We start from the raw sequence: 7,808 nt of genomic DNA on the forward strand, positions 1-7,808 counted from the left end.
AGTATATCCTATTTTCAAAGTCAAGAAGATGTGAAATGTCTTTTCTTCTGCAAAGCCTTGCACAACATGTGAATCCTAATATTAGATCTTCAAATGCGGAAACTTGGTAAATCCCATATGTGCATAACAAATGCTTACTCCACAATTTTTCAGGGTCTCTGATTTATTCAGCAGGGCAAGTTATTAATAACTCTGTAGTATTGGGTGAGATAAAGTTACATGTCATGATAAATTTAAGTCTGGAAGTAAGTAAAGTCAAAAACTGGGAAAACCTTACAACCCCCACCACAAGATTTATATTTATTAGATTCCCATCAGTGTCATATTCCTTTTACTGAAGTATTTGGGTAAATACTTCAGAGGAATTGGAGAGAAAACCCCTGATAGAATTGGTTGAATATCTTTTAAGGAAATTAATATACTGCAGAGAGAAGATGGTAACTCTTAAAAATTGAGTACAGAGCCAGGTACTCATGACAGTGGATTTATGGTATGGAGGCAGCATCAGGTATTAGGAGGAGCTGATTCCTAGCTCCTGTTCTGTCATTCAGGTGAACTTCATCTACTCATTCAACTTTGTATGTCTGATGCTGACATTCAGTCTACAAATATTTATTGAGCTCTAATCATGTCACAGGCTGCAGCAGACACATGAGTAGCCAACTCAACTCAACTCATGTCACAGGCTGCAGCAGACACATGAGTAGCCAACTCACCCTCTTCCTTGCTCATTGATCCTGATTTTGTTTGTGGAGACAATGTGCTCAGCTAAATACAACCAGCCTTCCATATCCATGATTCCATATCAGTGAATTCAACCAACGGTGGGTTTAAAACATACATGAAAAACATTCCAGAAAGTTCCCAAAAGCAAAATTTGAATTTGTCATATACCAAACATTATGCTGAATCCAGGCAAATGAAGTGATGTGTTAGTGTAAGCATACTCTGCACTATCTCACAGGTCTTGGTTCTCCCCTCATCCCTTATTATTTGAGCATGTGCCTCAGGCTTTGTCTAGATTACTATGTAGCTGGGCCCACAATGGCTGTACCTGTATTGAACATCTACAGGCATTTCCTCCCACTGGTCATTGTTCTCTAAACAACACTTTTATAAATAGTTGTTTATATTGTGTTAGCATTTATAGCATTTATATTGTATTAGATATTAAAAGCAATTTAGACATAATTCAAAATATACAGGAAGGTGTGGATGGGTTGTATGAAAATACTATACCATTTTATATGAGGATCTATAGATTTTGGGATGCAAGGGGCCCTGGAATTACTTCCCCCAAATACCAAGAAACAACTGTACTCTCTTTCCCAATCTCCCTAGCAGCTAGAGGTGGCCATGAAGAAGTCGTTGTAGATGGAGGGCAGATGGCCCTCAGATTCAGAAAAGATTTGGTTCCTACCTATAAGTAGTTCAGAATCTGGTTTTATCATCAACCAGTTCTTTTTTGCTTTAAAAAATATTTTTTAGTTATAGATGGACATAATACCCTTATTTAATTAATTTATTTTTATGTGGTGCTGAAGATAGAATTCAGTACCTCATATGTGCTAGGCAAGTGCTCTGCCACTGAGCTACACCCCCAGCCCCTCACCAACCAGTTCTAGGATAGAGAAAGGGTACCCACTCAGCTCATGAGGAAGAGAAAATGGAAAATTTATTGGAGGAAGTAAGGCTTAAACTGGGTCATGAAATATTCCTGAGTTTCTGTTTTCTCATTTATAAAGCAAAAGGACTGTATTACATCTATTTTTTATATCTTGAGTTTAAAAAAAATCCTCAGCAATTTAAACACTTATGTATAAAGGTAGAGGGAATTTAAAATAGCAAAAAGCCATATTCTACTTGGAATAAAAAAAGCAGGGCATTTGGATACATGTTTTTGTGTGTATGTGTGCACAGGAGAAATCCAACAACTTCAACATGCCCAGGGCAAAGAACGAGCTTTACTGTAAACCATGGCCTCCAAATCTACAGAAGTTATTTCTATTAATTTGTTTTTGGACCCATTTTTTTTTTTAAAAAATCATTCTTCCTTGGGCAAAACTCAAATTACAAAAGTTCCAAACAATAAAGAGAGCTACTTTCTTGTTAATAGAGGTGAGAGTGGAAGGCAGTGAACCTGACCATGAGAGAAAAGAAGGGGCTGGGAATTAATTTGACAACACCATGTCCAGAGAGAATGATCTTGAAAGGCAAATGCAACTTGACTCCCTCTTAATGGAGAAGAGAACTAATTTTGCCCACAGCTTTACAGTGAACAGAATGTTTCCATGTCCCTTATCTTATTTGATCCTCACAACAACTTGACAGGGAAGCTTTATTAATATCCTTGTTTGACAGAGACAAGAGCTGATGGGATCTCTCAAGGTTAGGCTGCATAAATAAGTGGTAGAACTTGGACTCAAATACTCCAAATACCATATTCTTTCTGCTTCCAGAACTGCCTCAAACTGCAATCTCACCAAAAGAAAGTAATTCGGATATCTAGCTAGTAGGTGATTTTCTACCCCGATGTTTTATTCCAATTACTATAATTTGCACCCTGTGGGGGGGGAGTTGAAAGGGGATTATAGGAAGTAACTATAGGGCAAAGGGTCTTACATTGGTCAGGATAAGCTAACTACCAACAAGGTGAAAGTTACTTCTCACTATAAATATGTAGCATCCTGATCAGATGAGTCTCCTGAGTGGCTTTCATGTAAGTGGTCATTTGAGGATTAGGATATTCACTACCATTCTTACACATGACCTGGGTTGCTATGGAAGGGAGAGTGAGCAGAGGTCATACCAGAGACTTGACATATGCCTTGGCTTTATGGAGATGCTCATCATTTTTACTCTTATTCCATTGGCCAGAATGAATCACCTGATCTCCATCAAGAAGAAAGTGACAGACAGCATGACGGTGCACATCTGTAATCCCAGGAGGCTGAGGCAGGAGCATCAAGTATTCAAAGCCAGCCTCAGCAATGGCAAGTGCTAAGCAACTCAGTGAGACCCTGTCTCTAAATAAAATACAAAATAGGGCTGGGGATGTGGCTCAGTGGTTGAATGCCCCTGAGATCAATCCCCCAAAATAAAATCATAAAAAAAGCAAAAAATGAAGAATGTGAGGCTGGGATATGTAGTTCCCTCATTGAGTGGCTGCTTCTTAGAGTCAAGACTAAACAATAGAAGGGAAACATGACTCTTTGGCACCAGTTATCTCTGCTGTAGGCCTAAAAGCAATTAGACATGTGGTTCTTCTCATCCCACAAAACCTGGACAGCCCTACAGAACTTGATCCTTTGCAGCAATGTTAGAAAGGAGGCATTTTGCAGCAAGAATATTTGTAGCATGGGAGAAGAGTTGCCCCATTAACAGCAGCTCAGAAATAAAGTATAGATAAAGCAAACAGAAGTGGTTAGAGCCAGAGAAAGCTTGAAAGATGTGTTCTGGTTACTATTTGTGCCCACTGTGTGTGGTAGGTTTAGAAGTACAAAGAAAGGCCTTGAAGCAGTTGCAGGCTATCTTCTGTGGATCTCCAAGATTCATTCTTAGCCTTTTCCAATCTGCTTCCTGCTCTAGGAGGCTCCCCTGCCTGTCCTTCATCAAACCCTCCAGATCACAGCTGGATTTGGCTGGTGGGGAGCTCTGGCGGGAGAATGGAGGAAGGGAGGAGAGAAGGTCAGGGATTTGTGCCCCTAGTTCCCCTCTTGCCGGGTAACCTTAGGTCTGCTGTGTCCTTCTTTGGAAGGAGACTGCTTCTCTCAACCCTCTGTGCTTTAAATAACCCTCTTGTTTCAGGTTCTGGTAAATTTTCTCTCTCTGGATCCTTGAAACCTAGGGGTGGTAACAACTCTGCTATTGCCCAACCACGGTTTCTGTACCATCTCTGATGGTCCCTCTAGATCTCATTCACATTTTTTATTTAACCTCTTTATTAATAATTATTCTAATTTGATTTTTGCCAAAAAAAAATTGGTTAGCATTGTTTTTCAACTCCAAGCAGTCAATCCATTCTCTATATGAACTAAAAGAATTCTTTTTTGTTGTTGTTGTTTTATTGTTCTTAGTATTTTTTACCAGCCTCTGAGATTTGGGCTTTAGACTCTTTGACTTTATTCTTACGGGGCTTTGCTAGTTCTGTGCATTCGTTCTTGATTATGTGTCCCTCATTCCCTCTTGTACATGCCCTTTGAAAAATCTGATCTCATCAGCAAAGTCCCCCCACCCCCAGTCACATGCCCCTCCTCATTGCTCCCTGGATCTTCTAAAAGAAGAAATTGCTAACAAGGCAAGAGGAGGATTCATCAAATGTTTTGCTTTTTGCAGAATGAGAGCTCCATCAGATATCAAAAAAGCTGAATTAGGAAGAATCCAGTAAAGGAGGTAAAAACTTGTTTTCGAGATTTTCTGTTAGCAGAGAAGTCCAGATGCACTGATAACTGAATTTAACTGTTCTTTGCCCAGTTCTTTCCCCTCCCAGATTATTTAAGAAGTCAGCATTTCATTTTATTTCTTTAGTTTTACCTGTTCCACACTGAGTCATCTCCCTTCCCCAACGCTCTCAACTCTCCAAGAAAGATTTTGTTCGATTTCCACTTCCTTCTCTGAGCCTGCATTTCTTTGATCCTGCCTCCCCGGAGAAGCAACTTCCTTCTCACCCTGACTGCGACAGAACCCTCTCTTCCTTTTCATCTTCCTCTTATTTTTCTTTTCCTGAGAGGTAGTGTAGTACAGTGGTAGAGAGTGGATTTTAGAGTCAGATAGAATGAGGCTGCATGAGTCCTGGTTCTGGTACTTTCTCTGCTGAATGACCTTGTGAGGGGACTGAACCTAATTCTTAGTTCCTTTACTTGTAAAATGAAGAGAATAAAGATAAATAAAGATTTCTGGTTCAGAGGAATATTTTGAGCACAAAAGGAGATAATGATTGTAGAATGTATGGAACACAGCACTTTCAATACATATTGGTCATTTTTATATTAAAAGATGTTACCCAAATACCAGGCTTCTAGATTTGATCTGCTGTTCCAAGTGGCACCCGAGGTTTTTATGTCCCTCTGGTAGATCTTGGAAGTGTTCTTGCTTGTTCATTGTTAACTGATGCCCTTCAATTTGTTCTGGTTACTGTTCTAAATAGAACAGTTAAGTACACAAAAATCAAGATTCAACCAATATTTATGGAGAGTCTTATAAATACCAGATACAGTGCCAGACAATGCTCACAGGTTTTCTACAAGAATGTCAATTACAGAATCAGGCACAGGCAGTGAATAACTTCTTTTTTTCTGTATGAGAGTTGTAAACAACCTTCAGCTCTTTCATTCCCTATTCTGGTTTGACTTTCAATTTGTTCTAATCATCTGACCATAGGTGGTCTTTTCTAGAAAGATGACAGTTACAAAAAAAAACCAGAGACACATAAAATTTAGATAGAAAGGGATCATTTTAAAGCTACTGGTTTTTAGTTCTCTTTTACTTATCAAAAGACAGTGCCTGCTTTGAATGAATGTCATTTCAAAAGACTTTTTAAATGGTCATTTGTTTCTTGATAAAGTTGCACATTTGTTTGGATTATATTTACTAATTTTATTCCCATGGACTTCTACCAGCTCTCTTCTATCCTCCACAGGGACCTGGCCCGATTTTCTGTTTCTATGGGCATTCCAATTTGCATATCAGCTTTTATGCCATTCTTGTCACCTGGTTGCCAGATCTGGGTTTAGCCACCTTCAATTGTTCCTCCCACCTCCCTTGTTTAAATGTTTCCTATCCCTTAATAGATTCTTGGATAGTTGCCTCTTTTCTTTCAACATATTGTTTAAGACTGACAGTGTTGGAGTAGAAAGACCTCAGCAAAGTCATCTACTTTTTTTCAGTTTGGAATGCTCTTGGTTGCAAGTAACAGGATATGCAAATAAAGTGGTTTTAAACCATGAGTGCACATTTTTTCATGGAACACTAAGGTCGGACATAGGTTGTCCCAGGGTTGTTTCAAAAGCTCAACAATGTCAAGTGAGGATCCGGGCTCTTCTGATCTTCCTGTGGATCTTCAGTGTTTGTGCAATACACACTGGTCCTGGGCAAGCTGCAGCAGACTAAGTGTCACAGTCTGACACAGCTGCATCCCAAGGAGAAGGAAGTGGATGGGGCCAACGGGGCCTTTTCCTCATGTACACTCTCTTCCATAAGGGAAGAAAACTCTCCCTGAAAGCTTCTAGCAGGTCTCCCCTTAATCTCATTGTCCATAACCTGTTCACAATTCTACCTTTAGACTACTTGGCGTTGAAAAGAATTGCCTCCCTTGACTTAAGCCATCATGACCAATCCCCTGGGGCTGAGCACACTGCCACTTACAAAAAAATCTGGGGTTCTGTTATCCAAGAAGATGTGAAAGGACTATTGGATGGGTCCCAGGATAGTCTCCATATACACACTCCCACCATGCTTTATAGATGAGGAATCTGCTGCCCATTAAGGTTAAGGGCTCTGCTAAAGACTACACATCTAGAAAGTGTTAAAGCCAAAACTCAACCCTTGATCTTATGTTCTAGAATTTATTCTATCATTCTATGCTCTTCAGAGTAACCTATAGCCATTTAATTTCTGGGGAGAAAGTGAAAGTCAGTGGGAAGAATAGTCAAAGGGAATTCCTTTTCTGGTTTCCACATCCCAGACTTCTAGGATGGTAAACTTGTCATGTCCATATTGTGAGGTTAATTCATTTGTCATGTCCATACTTATGAGGTTAATTTATTCATTCATTCAATAAATATTTAATGTCCTCCCTATAATAGTTGAAGAAAAGTGTTCGATGTTAGGGATAATGTTCATTTGGTTCATTTATACAATTGTCGTCTCAAATATTAAGTGGAAACCTGAGGATAGAATTGTAGAAATTATTATAATTGAGGGCAGAAATAATATTCTCAAATCTGTTTTATTTTCTTCTTCCTAGTTACATAAAGACTACAGTTCCTAGCCTCCTTTGCAGTTAGGAGGGCCCATATGACTGACATCTGGCTGATGGGACCTGGGCAGAAATAATATATGCCATTTCCAGGTCTGGCTATGAAACCGTTTATGCTCTTGATAGGAGGCAGGGTCATCTCCACTAGTCAGTATTCCTATAGTTTCTCCATCTTTACTCTCCTTCAGCAATTTATGGTTTAGAAAATTAATAGCTTTGGAAGTAGTCTTGAATTCTTATAGCTTTTTAAACTCTTTCCCATGGATTTTTTTTTTTTCCCAATAAATGACTTCATCTTGTTCTACTTCAACTTCTTTAAAGTGAAGAGACGTTTTCTTCTTTTAGTCTGAAACAGAATTCAGCTTTTCCATCCAGGTCTAGAGGTAACAACCTGGTTCAATTCTTACCAGAGATAATGGAGGAAAACGTTAAGCCTTATACTAGGGTTGGACTCAGTATTTTTTCTTTTCTTTTTTCTTTTTTTTTGAAGTTGAGCTTAGTTCTTTTTAATTCCCTTCCTTTTCAGTATTGGGAATCTGTGTTCTCAAGTATTCATCCTATTTCTGCCTCCCTAACACCAATAACACTATGGGAGAAGAAAGTCGAAACAATAAAATAAAGCAAAGCTTTTTGAAGTTCTAAACTCCTCATTTATAAAATTGAGATAGCAAACCCGACTTCATTGGGTGGTTTCAAGGAGTCAAAGAGGAAAGAAAAAAAAATATGAACTATTTTGACAGTAAGGCTAAGCATGTCCTAACAGCTTTCAAACTGATGTTATTTAAATGACAATCTTGTGGTTGGTGAGAAGACACTGGGATGCAGGGGTTAA

At 38.9% G+C, this 7,808-nt stretch overlaps 1 long non-coding RNA gene across 2 annotated transcripts in view; it reads left to right on the forward strand.

Annotated features, from left to right (window-relative positions):
- LOC124083093 (uncharacterized) overlaps nt 1-3,358 on the forward strand; it is a 41,704-nt gene extending 38,346 nt beyond the window's left edge. For both annotated transcript variants that reach the window (XR_009225427.1, XR_009225428.1), the window contains exon 3: nt 2,878-3,358. This is a non-coding gene — a long non-coding RNA (uncharacterized LOC124083093). The remainder of the gene's footprint in view (nt 1-2,877) is intronic.
- The last annotated feature ends 4,450 nt before the right edge of the window (nt 3,359-7,808 follow it).

Source organism: Marmota monax, unplaced genomic scaffold (genome assembly GCF_021218885.2).
Source record: "Marmota monax isolate L192 unplaced genomic scaffold, Marmota_monax_Labrador192_F-V1.1 WCK01_AAM20220418_F8-fsc00051, whole genome shotgun sequence".
NCBI classification, from domain to species: domain Eukaryota; kingdom Metazoa; phylum Chordata; class Mammalia; order Rodentia; family Sciuridae; genus Marmota; species Marmota monax.